Here is a 15265-nt window from a genome sequence, read left to right on the forward strand (position 1 = left end):
TTTCAAAAAAAAAATTACTAAGAAAAAATATAATTTCAAGTTTTTTTGTTCATATTTATGGTTAAATATGAAGGACTGAATTCATCATTGTGAATAGATATTTCTTTGTTTGGCAGAAATTTCTAGGTACAACTCTCCAAAGGTAATGCAAAATTCTACTCAGGCCTAGTAAAAGCCTGCACAATGAAGGGCTAAACTAGTCTCTCAGTAAACAAGCTTGCCTTCACTGTGGGCTGGTTAAAGTTACAACAGAATATTTTCATGTCAGCTTATTCTTCACATATCTTGCAGGGCTCAAATATGAGGAATAAGACAGAGAGAAACATGTCAAAATGTATTCTTCTAGGAGAGATGCAGACCCCTATGGTACATGGTGCACTGATGATGGAGAGAAACAAAGTACACATCTCTGTGGGAAAGGCACCATTCAGTAGCTTTCTTAGTGATGAGATCTGATATACAATTTTAAGTTTTCTGTTTGTGTGAAATAATTCTGTTTAACCTCAAGTCTTCAGTACTGTTTGTTCAACATGACAGCTTACTATCAAATGTGGTACTGTTTGGTGGGAAGTGTGAACTTGAAGGATGAAACTGGCATGGAAATGAAATGATTATAAGATATTGAGAAATTCTGAAATCATTTGGTTTCAGAAAGATAATGAACAACAGCAAGGAGATACTGGACCTTCAACGCTCTCCCAGTCCAATCCAGCAATACCCAGTTATTACTAAATAATGGAGTACAAGACTGTATTCCTTCAGTCCATCAGGCTGGAATCTCATTCTTGGTTCAGTATTATAGAAAGGGTCACTTAATCAGGCAAGTTGGGATATCCAGTCTACACAGGTATCTAAGCTAGAGATTTCTTCATAGTATTAAGTGAGATAAAATGTTTTATAATCTTGTATACACTCAGAACATAGTAGGATCCCAATGTATGAATTGGACGGTGAGCAATATTTCAATAATATTTGAAGAAAAAAGGACTGGGTGCATTCGAACATGAATACAAAGCTGCTGTTTGGAAAAATACACGACGTCACAGAAAACCTCCTATCTCAACCAATTCAGCTTTATCATCCCTATAATGCATGTCCCAGGAAAATGCTGTAAGAATTTTAAGAGTTTCCATGTGGAAAAGATCAGTGCCTTCAGTGTATTTCTAACTTTATAACATGTAAATTATACTATCAGCATTGCACTACTGAAAAACTTTTAAACACCCAATTTTTGTGTCAGCTCATCTTTGGTTTTTATCTTGCTTCTGCGTTTGATCTATTTTTAAAGAAAAATTTTCAGACTGATACTTTCCACATTTTACCTGCATAATCCTCCTTCCTGTATCACAAACTCTTTCTGTGGGGATTTTAGTTTCCTTAAGAAACAAATGTTCCCTCTGTTTGGAATGTTCTCCTAACTCATGAAGTTGAATCTCCAAGAAGTATCTAAACTTACCAGATTGTCTTATATGGGTTAAGATGTAATTGATCTTTTCTAACTGTCCTTATGAGTGTCAAACTCAGAAGATGGAAAGGAGGGGAGAATTTTTTTTAAGGATTAAGTCTGACACAGAAATAAAAAGATACTCCAAAGAACAATGACAAACGAAATAAAAATATCAGAGGGTTGAGAGTCCCAAAGAAAAAAGTATCTTACCAGATTTTTGAAGTTACCAGACAATCCAGGAGTCCAAGCCTGATGAAAAGCAAAACAGACAAAAAACAGAAAACAAGAGTTTTTGTTTTAGAAAAATGGACAATAAAATGTTATAATCCTACAACATTATTCTATTTACAAGTACTGCCGACTGAATAAATACTTTAGGACATAATTTCTGTAGACAAAAATGTGTCTTTCACTTCAACTGAAGTGTTTAACCTTATATTGTGCAATTAAAACAAGCAATAAAAGGTAATGTTCTGGCTCCAGAAAATATTTTTTCCAATTATTTAGGTGACTATAATAATTTGGTTAATTCTCTAAGTTCTCAAAGAAGGGAGATTATTATTAAATGCACATGAAATTCTCCAGTAATTAGTACATGCATTTGATGATTTTATGGGAGAAGCAGACCAAAGTTTCATTTTAAAAAAACTTTTACCATTTTTCAGGTTTTTGCTGGCTATGACAATAATTACTTTTGGCTTTGATTTAGTTTTGAAAAGTAAAGCCATGAAAGATATTATAATGACAAAAATGAAAGCTTTTTAATTTTTAAATGATAGTTAAATGCAGCCTCTATTTTTTAAAGGTGTTTGAAGTTCAAATGAAAGGCAATATCTGAACAGCACAAATTCCCAAGAGGAGACCCAGCACCTGCCATGGGATACAAAGGTTTTATAAATATTGTCTTGTGTAAAGGCAATGGCAAACATTGTGAGGCCTTTTGCAAATATGCCTGCCTGCTTGTGTTTGAGCAGAAATATTGAACTTCTAGCCATTACTATTATAAAATAAAGGAGATTATTCTTTAAACATTTGATGGTAGCCTTTTCTTTTTGCCTTGGGAATCAAGTTTGAAATTACACATTGTATGAGTAGTAAAACACATGTCTTTCTTTGAAAGAGAATGGAGAACACAGTAAGTGTGAAAAGGAGTTGACACTATTGTGTGCGGTTTTATATGTGCATATGAATATGTGTCTGCATCTTATTGTCAGAAAATTTAAATTAGGTGATTTCTGTTGGGCCAGAATAATCTCTATAATGCTAGACTACTAATTGGTAACAAATTGCCCAGAAGAAAGTTATTAATATTCCTTCTCTAGGGTCCAAAATCATTTGAGAAGATCAATGCTTCACTTTTGAAGAGCAAGTAATGGATCTTGTGGTATTATTTACAGAGCTTACTGAATTCTCTAGCCTGGCTTCAAAGGTGTAAAATGGATGATCTCTTAGAAACTTTTGTCCATGGATCTTAGTTCTATTAATGACCTTGGAAAATAATCTGATAAATTCTTTTATTTTCATATTTTAAGTTATTTCTTTGTGGTGAGATATAATCCACAAAAGATTTGCAAAAATACAAATGCGTATAGCTCAATAAATTATCACAAAGTCAATGCTCATGTAATTATTATTACAAGATAAAGAACTTGAAGATAACCACTACACAGAAGCCTGTGGCTTGTTCTGTCACACTGGGTAAGTTTGTATGTATACACAGAGATGCATGCGCAGAGATTTGTAATCATGCTGCATTAATGTCTCATGTTCATCACAACTTTGCAAGGCATTTGAATGCACATTACCAGGGAGGGACAACACGTTGAACATATCATATGATGTCATTGGATATATCATACACTGTAATCTCAGTAAACTATTAATTACATGTGTTTGTCCAAGTATCTGGATTTTTTTGTCCAGCCTATGGTTTTAAGTTTTAAACTTTAGTTGGAATCATGTACTACATCTCTCTGTGTTTAGTTTCTTTCCCTTAATATCTTATTTGTGAGATTCATTCATCTGGTTGCTCATAACTGCAGTTAGTTTTCATTACTCTATAGTATTCCATTGGATAAATATTCTACAATTTACATACTCATTCCACTACTGGCAGCTATGTGGATTGTTTCCACTTTGGGATTATTATGAATTACCCTACCATAAGCATCCTTTGTTAAGAGTGAGATTAGTAGGTCAGAAAATACACCTATGTTCTACTTTAGCAAATAATTTAAATAGTGTTACGAGAATTGCCATTGTTGCACGTTTCCCAGAAAATATTTGTTTTCTGCTCAATTTTAGCCATCAGTGTACTATTTAGTGGAATATTTCTGTACTTTTCATTTACATTGCCTTCATTACAAATTTTAGTGCATTTTCATATGTTTACTAGTCATACATATGTAGTCATTTGAGAAGGTTCTTAAGTTATTTTTACCCATTTTATATGGGTGGTCTTTCCTTATCAATTCACAGAAGTGCTTTATGTATTCTAGATGTGAGTCCTTTGTTGGTTATATATTGTGAAAATCTGTTTCCTATTTCATGGCTTCCTCTTTTACTCGCTTATTATTTCTTATGTTGAACACCTATTGTTAATTTTAATGCAGTCCTATTGAATCTTTACTTATGCATGCCATTTATTACATAAAATAATCATATATACGCTTCTGTATTTGCTTCTAAAAATCTTTTCATATTATGATTTCTTTGCCTTTCACATCTAATCCAAAAATCTACCTGAAATTTATATTTTGAGCTGGGGTAAAGTTTCATTATTTTTCCAAATTGGTCCAGCAAAATTTATTCAAAATATGACATTTTCAAATTGCTCTACAATATTAGTCATGAATTCAGTACCCATACATCCTTGGCTCTGTTTCTAGACATTTGTGTGTTCCACTGAACAATTTGTCTATATTGTACTGTCTTACACAATATACCTAATAGCATTCTTTGATAGCTGGTAGAGTAGATTTTTCTACTCTTTCCTTCAATATAAGTGTGTTGACTTCTTATTATATTGACATAATTTACATAAAGTTTACTATTTTAAAATATACAATTCATTGTTTTTTCAGTATATTCAGTTTGTGCAAAGATAACTACTAATTCCAGAATGTTTCTAACACCTCAAAAGAAAGGTGTTAGCACCTACATGGTACCTATTAGCAGCCAATATCTGATTCTCTTGTATCTTCTTCCCCTGATAACTCCTACTCTACTATCTAGCTCTCTGGATTTGCCTATTCTGTACTTCATATAAATGGAATCACACAGCATGTGACCTTTTGTGTCTGGCTTAATTTAAAATATTTTTAAAGTCCATTTATACTGTAGCACATAATAGGACTTGATTCCTTTTGTTGCTAAAAAATATTTCATTGAATGGATATACTACATATTGGTTATCTATTCACTAGCTGAAGGACATTTAGGTTTTCATTTTTTTGCTATTATGAATAACAAAGCTATGAACATTCCTGTATGTGTTTTCTTGTGTGAATATTTGTTTACAGTCCCCTTGGGTATATACTTAGGAATTTCAGGGTCATCTGGTAATTCTAGGTTTGATGAATGGCCAAACTGTTTTCCACAGCAACTGCATCATTTCACATTCCCACTAGCAATGCATAAGGTTTATAATTTCTCCACATCCTTGCCAACACTTATTTTCTATTTTATTAAAAAAATCATAGCTATACGGTGGAGTGTGATGGATCTCACTGTAGTTTTAATTTTTGTCTCCCTAATGCCTAATGTTGAACATTCTTTTTTTCATATAGTTATTGCCCATTTGTTTATCTTCTTTGGAGAAATATGTATTAAAATTCTTCACTCACTTTTTTTTTTTTTTTGATATGGAATCTCTCTCTGTCACCAAGGTTAGAAGGCAGTGGCACCATCTTGGCTCACTGCAACCTCTGCCTCCTGGGTTCAAGTAATTCTCCTGTCCCAACCTCCTGGTGGGAATTCAGGCACATGCCACCATGCCTAATTTTTGTATTTTTAGTAGAGACGGGGTTTCACCATGTTGGCCAGGCTGGTCTCGAACTCCTGACCTCAAGTGATCTGCCTGCCTCAGCCTCCCAAAGTGCTGAGATTACAGGCGTGAGCCACTGCACCCTACCTCTTTGCTCACTTTTTAATTGGGCTGTTTTTTTTTTATTGTTGAGTTCTAAGTGATCTCAATAATTTATTAGATATATGATTTGCAAGTATTTCCTCCCATTTTGTGTTGCCTTTCACTCTATGGTATTATTTATCCCAATAATGTAGAATTTTCTACATATAGCTTTACATCTTTCAGTAGGTACATTTTTATTTGATATTTTTATGTTATCAGACATGGTATTTTTATATTTATTACTTGTATATAGAAATGCATTTGATTTTCTATTAATCATTTAGGGAGGAACCTCAATAAAAAATCATGTATTAAAATAAATAATCTGGTACATCCCTTTCAATTTACTATCTACAGTCATACAATAATAGTTTTATCTAGTCCATTCAAATCCTTTAACTTTACTAAAAAGGCATGCATGTATGTATGCATTAATTCATGTGTATATGCATATATATATTTTGCATTCGTGCATTTAACAAGAACACCAACATAACACTGAATAGAAGTGGTGATACTGGGCATCCTTGTCTTTATTTCAAAAGGAACCACTGCTGCTAAGTGTGATATTTGTTGTAAGTGTTTGCTAGATATTTTTATACCATAATAAGAAAGCACACTTCTATTAGAATGTTAATGATAAAGGGTTTTTCTGTTGTCCATTACATTACTTAAATAGTTATATAATTACTTTGAGTGTCTTTTTCTTGCTCTTCTCATCTTTAAGTTGTATTTTTCTAGAAATTTTATTCAAAATTCCATGTTTTTAGAAAAGTAATTTCTAACATCCTCTCAACATCCTTTTAATATCATCAGGGTTTATAGTGATTTAACTGACATTAGCTTTTCTTGAATCCTCTATTTTTTTACTTGGCAAGTTGCATCACTATTACTTTCATCAGTTCATTTTAAAAAACCAAATGTGGTTTTGTTGATCCTCTCTGTTGTATGCAGTATAATATATAGTATTTTCCATTATATTACCTTCTGATATTTATTATTTATCTTCTTTTGTATTTGAGATAAATGTGCTGTTTTCTTCCTAACTTGTTGAGATACTTATATTGTTTTTCTGCCTTTTTCATACATATATGTATATATTTATGTGTATATATATAAAAATTACAGGTTTCACTTGCAATATTGGTTTTCACTTTGAAACAGCATTTTAATTTGTATTCATTTCTAAATATTTTCAAGTTGAGTTTTTAAGAAATTCCAAAAATACAAATTTCTATGTTTTAAATTTCCTAATATCTGAAAATTTTCTAGCTCAAATTAATTTGTACACAAAGCACTTACTCTATATGATCTCAATCCTCTGAATGTATTGAAACTTGCTTTAGGATTCAGCATCTGGTCATTTTTCATGAATGCTCTGTATGTACTTAAAATTATATTGTATAATTACATACATAAATTACCTTAAATGTGTTGATCTTGTGGTCTGTTCAAATATTAGAAGATGCATGTTATCATATCCCACCATGATTTGGCATTTTTTCCCTGTAAGCTCCATCATTTTTCCTCGTTATGTATATTAGCCGTTAAGAAATATATAAACATTTGAAATTTTCATAGTCTTTTGTTCAATATACTATTATGAAGTTGTTCTATTTTATCTCTAAAACCACTTTTTTTGTGTGTTTTTGTTTTTGTTTTTGTTGTTTTGGAGACGGAGTCTGGCTCTGTTGCTCAGACTGGAGTGCAGTGGTGGGATCTCGGCTCACTGCAAGCTCCGCCTCCTGGGTTCATGCCATTCTCCTGCCTCAGCCTCCTGAGTAGCTGGGGCTACAGGCACCCGCCACCAGGCCCGGCTAATTTCTTTTTGTATGTTTAGTAGAGACGGGGTTTCACCGTTTTAGCCAGGATGGTCTCGATCTGACCTCGTGATCCGCCCACCTTGGCCGCCCAAAGTGCTGGGATTACAGGCTTGAGCCACCGCGCCCAGCCTCTAAAACCACTTTTATTTATTTCTAAGTCGGTTTTGTTTGAAATTAATAGACCCATATCAGTATTTTCCTTTTTCTTCTCAATACAAGAGTAAATAATTTTAGTGGAAAGTATTACATGTTAAAGTAAATTCTTGGACTGTAAATTCACTAGTGGAAGCTACCAGCTCTTTGAAGGAAAGTCAACGAATGCTTTGACTGGAGTGAATAGATATTCTAAACGAGAAAATAGCATATGAAACAACATAGATGGTAGTATATTCTGTGTGGCTGGAGTCTGAGATTCATGGTGGAAATAGATATAACCAACACTGGAAACTGGAATTTGAGACCAGATTTGAAAGACTTGATAATGGAAAGACTTTGGTAGTTGGCAATTTGAAGATAAGGCAAATAAGGTGTGGGTCAACTGGGTGATGATGACCTTCACTAAAACAAAGCAATATGAAGAAGTGGAAGAGGAATATAAAGTAAAATTTAAATGTATTGAGTTTGAAGACGCTATAGCTTTTTCTGGGTACATAGTTCTGAAATCTGGACATGTAGATCTGTGGCTCAGGAGAATGTTACAAAGTGGAGGTACAGATTTGGAATTAGTACTTTAGTGATAGAAGAAACATGGGAGAAAAGAAGGACACAAAATTAATGACCAATAATAGATACACAGGCAATAAATGAAATTTAAGAAATAGTTTTTTTTTAAAGCAGTAGTATAACTTTTTTTTTTTTTTATGAACTTTACAAGTTAACAACAAAAATCCAGAAATGTTTGAGTTGGCTTTTTTTTTTTTTATGATTATACTTGTAAATTCTGGGATACATGTGCAGAACATGCAGGTTTGTTACATAGGTATACACATGCCATGGTGGTTTGCTGCACCCATCAACCCATCATCTACATTAGGTATTTCTCCTAATGCTATCCCTCCCATAGCCCCCCAGTCCCCAACAGGCCCCAGTGTGTGATGTTCCCCTCCCTGTATCCATGTGTTCTCATTGTTCAATTCCCACCTATGAGTGATAACATGTAGTGTCTGGTTTTCTTTTCCTGTGTTTGCTGAGAATGATGATTTCCAGCTTCATCCATGTCCCTGAAAAGGACAGGAACTCATTCTTTTTTATGGCTGCATAGTATTCCATGGTGTCTGTGTACCATATTTTCTTTATCCAGTCTGTCATTGATGGACATTTGGGTTGGTTCCAAGTCTTTGCTATTGGGAACAGTGCTGCAGTAAACATACATGTGCATGTTTTTTTATAGTGGAATGATTTATAATTCTTTGGGTATATACCCAGTAATGCGATTGTTGGGTCAAATGGTATTTCCGGTTCTAGATCTTTGAGGAATCACCACACTGTATTCCACAATGGTTGAACTAATTTACACTCCCACCAACAGTGTAGAAACATGCCTATTCCTCCACATTCTCTCGAGCATCTGTTGTTTCCTGAGTTTTTAATGATTGCCATTCTAACTAGTGTGAAATGGTATTTCATTGTGGTTTTGATTTGCATTTCTCTAACGACCAGTGATGATGAGCTTCTTCCGTACATTTGTTGGCTGCATAAATGTCTTCTTTTGAGAAGTGTCTGTTCAAATTAAATTAGTAAAATTGGCTGAGAAACTTAAGAAAGAGATGTGCAAGGAAGGAGCATGAATGATGGGGACCAAGAACAAGATTGTCAACAATGTGGAATGTTCTTCAGTGAGCATTTTTCAAGAGCATGTAAAAATAAATGTGTCCTTCACTTTCACCTTTAGTAGATAAATGTATGCAGAATACTCAAATTAGAAGCATCATGCATTAAGTGATAAATGGTAATTTATAGAAATATAATTGTAATTACATGTATGATTTTCTTTTTTGTAATTTTGATGAAGAAAGGAAGAAAAGGGCATTATTCATACCTTTTCAGAATGAGATATGGGTTAAGGAAAGGTAGTTCTTGTTTAGGAACATGTTATGCTAAAACTTTGAGGTCATCAGAGAGTCTGAGCCATATTCTTTGTCAACCTTTAAAAAAAAAAACATGGTATGTTCCTTTTTTCATCTCAAATATGTAACAACTAGACTTTTATACCTAGACCTTAGTGTTTCCACTTAGATACACCTGTTATAAATATCAACTCTTTCTTTCCTCTACTAGCTTCTTTTGACCAAGATGTGTAATTCAAATGACATATCTGTGGGATCATATTCATCTACTTTTGCTAAAATCGCAAGGTTTTGTTTTGTTGTTATACATACTCATTATACTGGCATACAGAGACCTAAAATCAATTCTACTGTTACTATCTTTCTTTAGTTTCTTCCTTTCTAATAATTAATAGGCATGATTGTACTTCTATGTCATACCAATTTCTCCAAATGATGTGTATTTTTACTTTCTTATTTATATAATTTATCTTGTCCTTTCAGTTATGCTTTTTGGGATACTCAGTTCCCACATATCCTTACCTTCTCTCTACATCCCCCTGCAATGGCTCTTGATCCATAGGCTCTCAAACAGTGTTTAAAAAATAAATATGTGTGGATAATAAAAATTCATTCATAAATAAAACGATTTTATATAAATGTAAAATCACAAGCCAAACACATATTTCAGATCCTTTGGAGGGAGGCAGCCATGTTATGAGTCCAAGAGGACTGGAACCAAAATGTCACAGTTTGTGTTCTGACTTTACTGATTTTTAGTTGCAGTAATTTGCATAATTTGCCTAACCTTCAGTTTTCTTATCTATAAACAGAAGATCCTTTTTCTTTTTTTTTTTTTTTTTTTTTTTTTTGAGACAGAGTCTCCCTCTGTCGCCCAGGCTGGAGTGCAGTGGCCGGATCTCAGCTCACTGCAAGCTCTGCCTCCCAGGTTTACACCATTCTCCTGCCTCAGCCTCCTGAGTAGCTGGGACTACAGGCGCCTGCCACCTCGCCTGGCTAATTTTTTGTATTTTTTAGTTTCACCGTGTTAGCCAGGATGGTCTCAATCTCCTGACCTCGTGATCCGCCCGTCTCGGCCTCCCAAAGTGCTGGGATTACAGACTTGAGCCACCGCGCCCGGATAAACAGAAGATCTTAATGCCTAGCTCTAATTACCCAACTCAGTAATGTTATAAGGATTAAATAAGTTATTCCTATGAAGGCACCTAGGTCAGTGCTTGAACTCAAGTGAGGCCTCAATATTAGATAATCCTGGACTTAACGGACCATCTGACCTCCCTAAGAGCCCATTTCTCTGGCACCATAAACCATGACCTATTTCTTGACACTACCTGTTCACAATCCACACCCTCTTCCTTTTCCAAAGGAATGACCTGTAACTGTCATGATAAGACAGAAGAAGAAATGAAAACACTCCTTTGGAACCCCATACTCCAAGTCTTACTGCTTTGTACCAAAAACTTTAGTCACTATACACACACACACACACACACACACACACACACACAATTTATACTGACTGTATAAATTTCCCTCCAAAAAATTAAGAGTTGGTTTGATGATTTCTATTGGACTCTCAATAAGGTCTTGAATTTTTATCCAAGAAGAAAATATGCAGGCTAATTGATCAAATAAATCTATATATTATAGCCTCTCTACTCCTTATAGAAACAGTGACATTAAATAATCTACACCTCCTATATCCTAAAATGTACATGTTCTACAAAATGCATCTGAGTGGGCAGCATCTTGATGAAGTCATTCTGTTTGTAAGACTTTTACATATACTACTTCAACTTAACAGCATTTCTGTAAGCCTAGGAATTTTCTTGCATGAATACTTATTACCACCATTTTGAATAGGCATTTTAACTCATTTGAGGAGATTTAGTTCAACCTTCCAAATGATCACACTTCCCAAACAAGTCATAATCAATGATATATTGTAAAGGAGATTCATGCAATTATCTACAAGTCTTCTAATTGGAAATAGACATATTACCTTTCTTTTGGAGGTAAACCAGAGTTGTTTTACAGTAGAGTGGCTGCAATTGAGGCAAACGATTTAAGTAAAAACAAATGGGTTTTATACACTTTGCATGTAGATGTTGAGGACTGAATATATTGTTATCAATTTTGTTAGTTATTTAACTCTGCAAGAATAAGTTTGAAAATTTAATGACCAGTGATACATTTTCCATAGTGAACTTACAGAACTTATCTCAATTTAGTTAAAATAGCTCTAATTTGTTTACATAAGGTTCCTATTTTAATATTCATAACCTTTGCTATTGTAGCAATGACTTCTCTAATGACATAAGTGAACACTACCTAAATTTTACTTGGAAGAAAAGTGCTACTGTCACAAATACTTTGTGAAATATACATATACATAAATATGTCATCGAGTATATGTATGTTGAATAAAAAAGTAAAAAAGTAAATAAATTAATGAAGAATAGAAATTAATAAAAGAATATAAATTTCCTCGCCTGGTATGCTTGATAATTAGTAAGGGCTAGATAAATACTAACGATTAATATAAACTACATCATAATCTAATTCATCACACAGCTTTTATGTAAGCCCTCCAGCAATTTTAATAATACCAACAATTTTACAACTATAAATATGTGCTTGAGTGTATCATTTGCATGCCGTTCTAATGCTGCCCTGGAATATTATCTATATATCAGAAATCAATAGAAAGTGTGTTCTTGAATCTCATTTCCATAATCAACAAGCTAATTCAAATTCATAGAGAGCAAATAGGTGATTTTGACTGAAACATTTTTTAATGTCTTTAAAAAAGTGGATTGATAAAGTACTTTAAACATGAAAAGTAACTTAATTATTAAAAATTATAATTATAAAAATAGTTAACGAGAAGAAAAAACTCAAAATTCAGATATTTTTAAAACACTACAGTTTATCATGTCTCTATTTTTTCTGGTGCAATTTTTATAATATGAAATTGTGTGGCTGCTGTTTCAATGCAATGGGGAAACAAAACAGCCTTAAATGCTGTGGACTATGCTAAATATGAACTTATTTTCAAGAATAATTCAGTAATTCTGACTACTTTTTGTTGTTAAACTGTTTCCTAGAAGTGAAATGAAGGCTTCAGTCCCACCAGAGGCAAGTAGCACAAAGGTTTCCTTTCTCTTTCTTCCACCAAAATGACTCAGACTATGAAATTAAAATTTGGAAAACATCACCCTATTAAATTTCCCTCTCTTTATCACCATTGTGGCAGGGCAAATGAATGTTTCTTTCAGCTGTGTTCCCATGATTTTTATCAATTTACATATTGCAATTCCTCAAAATAATTTTAACTATTTCTTTCCCCTGTACAAACTTTCTGAAGATTCTGAACTCAAGAGCAGAAAGTGCCTTATTGTACATGATCCTTGTCACAGTCTAGATAACCTTGTAGACTCTGGCCCTTTGCCTATCCTTCTGGACTCAATTTTGTTTTCCTCACTGTACTCTAGCTACACAGGACATATTTCAGTTTCTAAAGTGTGTTCCCTGCCCCCATCACAGTGCTTTTCATACCGTATATAGTAAGGTAGCTAAATGCTAGAATAGCTCTCCAAAGTTTAGTTTCTCTGAACTGATTTAAGGTAAGAAAACTGTAAAAAAGATCAACTTTTTTATTCACATGGATGATGTGTCAGTTCAATTTGACTCCGCCCCCCAACCACTTAGTTATAGCATAAGTTGTCTTTAGAACAAGAGAACAACTGAAATCACAATATAATGGGTTTTAATAATAAACACATTAAACAAAATGGTGGCCTTCTTATTTAAAAATATGTCATCTTCATTGGTTGGGATGGATAAAAAGAACTCAATTAACTTTGCAAATTAAATAAAAAGATTTTATATAAATACTCTACTATGAGAAACCAAGTTTTCTCAGGAAACCCAAGAGAAAATCTGCAATGCTTTAAAAAATGTACTTCAGTCTGCCCAAGAAAATGAAATTATGAAAGAAACAATAAAAACAGTTTGATCTAGAAGAAGAAAAAGATTGTTCTTGAGAGGTATATTGTGATCTTAAAGGGTAAACTAAGCACATATAAAACAAGAGACGACATGCCCAGGTCAAACTTTTTAGAAGGGTTTCAGAAAAAAAGAAAAGAGGTTTTAATTATTACTAGATCAGAAAGTTACTTGTGCCCAATAAATATAATCAAAGAAAGGAGACAGTCTCAGAGACTCAACTCTTTTGGAGAAAACATATCTAAATCTATCAGGGGAGCAAATCTGCAGATAGAGTAATTAGCACAATGGGGAACCACCTCTTCAATACTTAGATAATCAGACCACATGGCATCTGAACATCCGTAATTCAGAGGAAAATTGCCAAAAAGATCAACATAGAATTCGTAAAATTGTATCAAGTAAATATTGTGAGTTAATATTCACTAAATTGGCATAATTTATAACAAATTGGGATATGAGTGTTGCTTAGCCATTAGGGATTCTGAGAAGTTGGATGAGAAGTGAAATAAGGCATAGAAAAGACAAAACATAGTAAACGAGAACCCAGCAGGCGATAATATACTGAATCCAGAGCTAGGTGACATGCTCTGCAGGAATGTACATCTTGGGTCAGAGTTTTTAACTTTAGGGTGTGAAGGTAGACAAGATCTGTTTGAAAAGTATTTTTTCATGTTTTTTTCTTTTTTGGCAGATGCAGTACTCATTTATTTTTTAACTGTCGTAAGATAAAATATGGACTGCAAAGCAAAGTTGACTACAAAGGAAACAGAACATTCTGAATCTACAAACAGTAGTAGCTCTGTAGCTGTTAGGAAAGGTTTAACATGTTAAACAGTTAAAAATTCACTTGAGCCTCCTAGAAATCTGTAAGGAAACAATATGAGGAAATAGAATACCAGGGTCATTCTCCATTGCCAGAGAGAAATATATTGTAGAAATGAAAAGTTTGTGATGTCCCTATAAGAGTACAAGTTTTTCAAAGCCTGGAAAAGAGGGAAGAAGCATTCTGAGCAGGAGCCACTGACAGAGGTATTGGGCTTAGCAGACCACCTGGGGATGCACATTTCAGGACTATCCACAGCTTCTGTCCAAGCTCATGATTTCCCATATGAAATAAATGTGGGGCTACAAGAAGAACCCTCCCAAGAAGACATGTTTCACAGGTTTCAGCATTTCCATATCTAGAGTTCATGGCAGCAACTGGTGCATCACGGAACTTAATATATCTGCTCACAATAGAGTGTGTGAGCCATGCCACAAGACAGAATCCACATTCGTTACGAAACTGGAGCTGAAAATTAAATTGCTTTGAATATACTCTTTGGGGAAAAAATGGTGCCTCAGGTTATATCTGGTGACTTAATCTGCCTTCTTTTCTTTTTTTTTTTTTTTTTTTTACCCCGAGATAGAGTCTCACTCTGTTCGCCCATGCTGGAGTTCAATGGCACAATCTCGGCTCACTGCAACCTCCACCTCCCAGGTTCAAGCAATTCTCCTGCCTCAGCCCCCTGGGTAGCTGGGATTACAGGTGTCCACCACCACACCTGGCTAATTTTTTTGTATTTTTAGTAGAGATGGGGTTTCACCATTTTGGCCTGTCTGGTATCAAATTCTTGACCTCAGGTGATCCACCTGCCTTGGCCTCCCAAAGTGCTGGGATTACAGACGTGAGCCACCACACCTGGCCCGAGTCTGCCGTTTTTACAAATTTCTAAACTTAGCAACATGGCCGGAAAGTTTCAAAAACACTCTTTGAGAAAGGAATGTATAAACTGGTGGATTTCCTCTG

At 34.2% G+C, this 15265-nt stretch overlaps 1 protein-coding gene across 42 annotated transcripts in view; it reads right to left on the reverse strand.

Annotated features, from left to right (window-relative positions):
* Positions 1-15265, reverse strand: part of LOC105489121 (protein tyrosine phosphatase receptor type D) — a 2338800-nt gene that overhangs the window by 1443362 nt on the left and 880173 nt on the right. For all 42 annotated transcript variants that reach the window (XM_011753819.3, XM_071078808.1, XM_071078779.1 and 39 more), the window contains one exon: positions 1658-1696. The gene's annotated coding sequence lies outside the window, so the exon portion shown is untranslated. The remainder of the gene's footprint in view (positions 1-1657; positions 1697-15265) is intronic.

The sequence above is a fragment of the Macaca nemestrina genome, chromosome 14 (genome assembly GCF_043159975.1).
Source record: "Macaca nemestrina isolate mMacNem1 chromosome 14, mMacNem.hap1, whole genome shotgun sequence".
Taxonomy (NCBI): domain Eukaryota; kingdom Metazoa; phylum Chordata; class Mammalia; order Primates; family Cercopithecidae; genus Macaca; species Macaca nemestrina.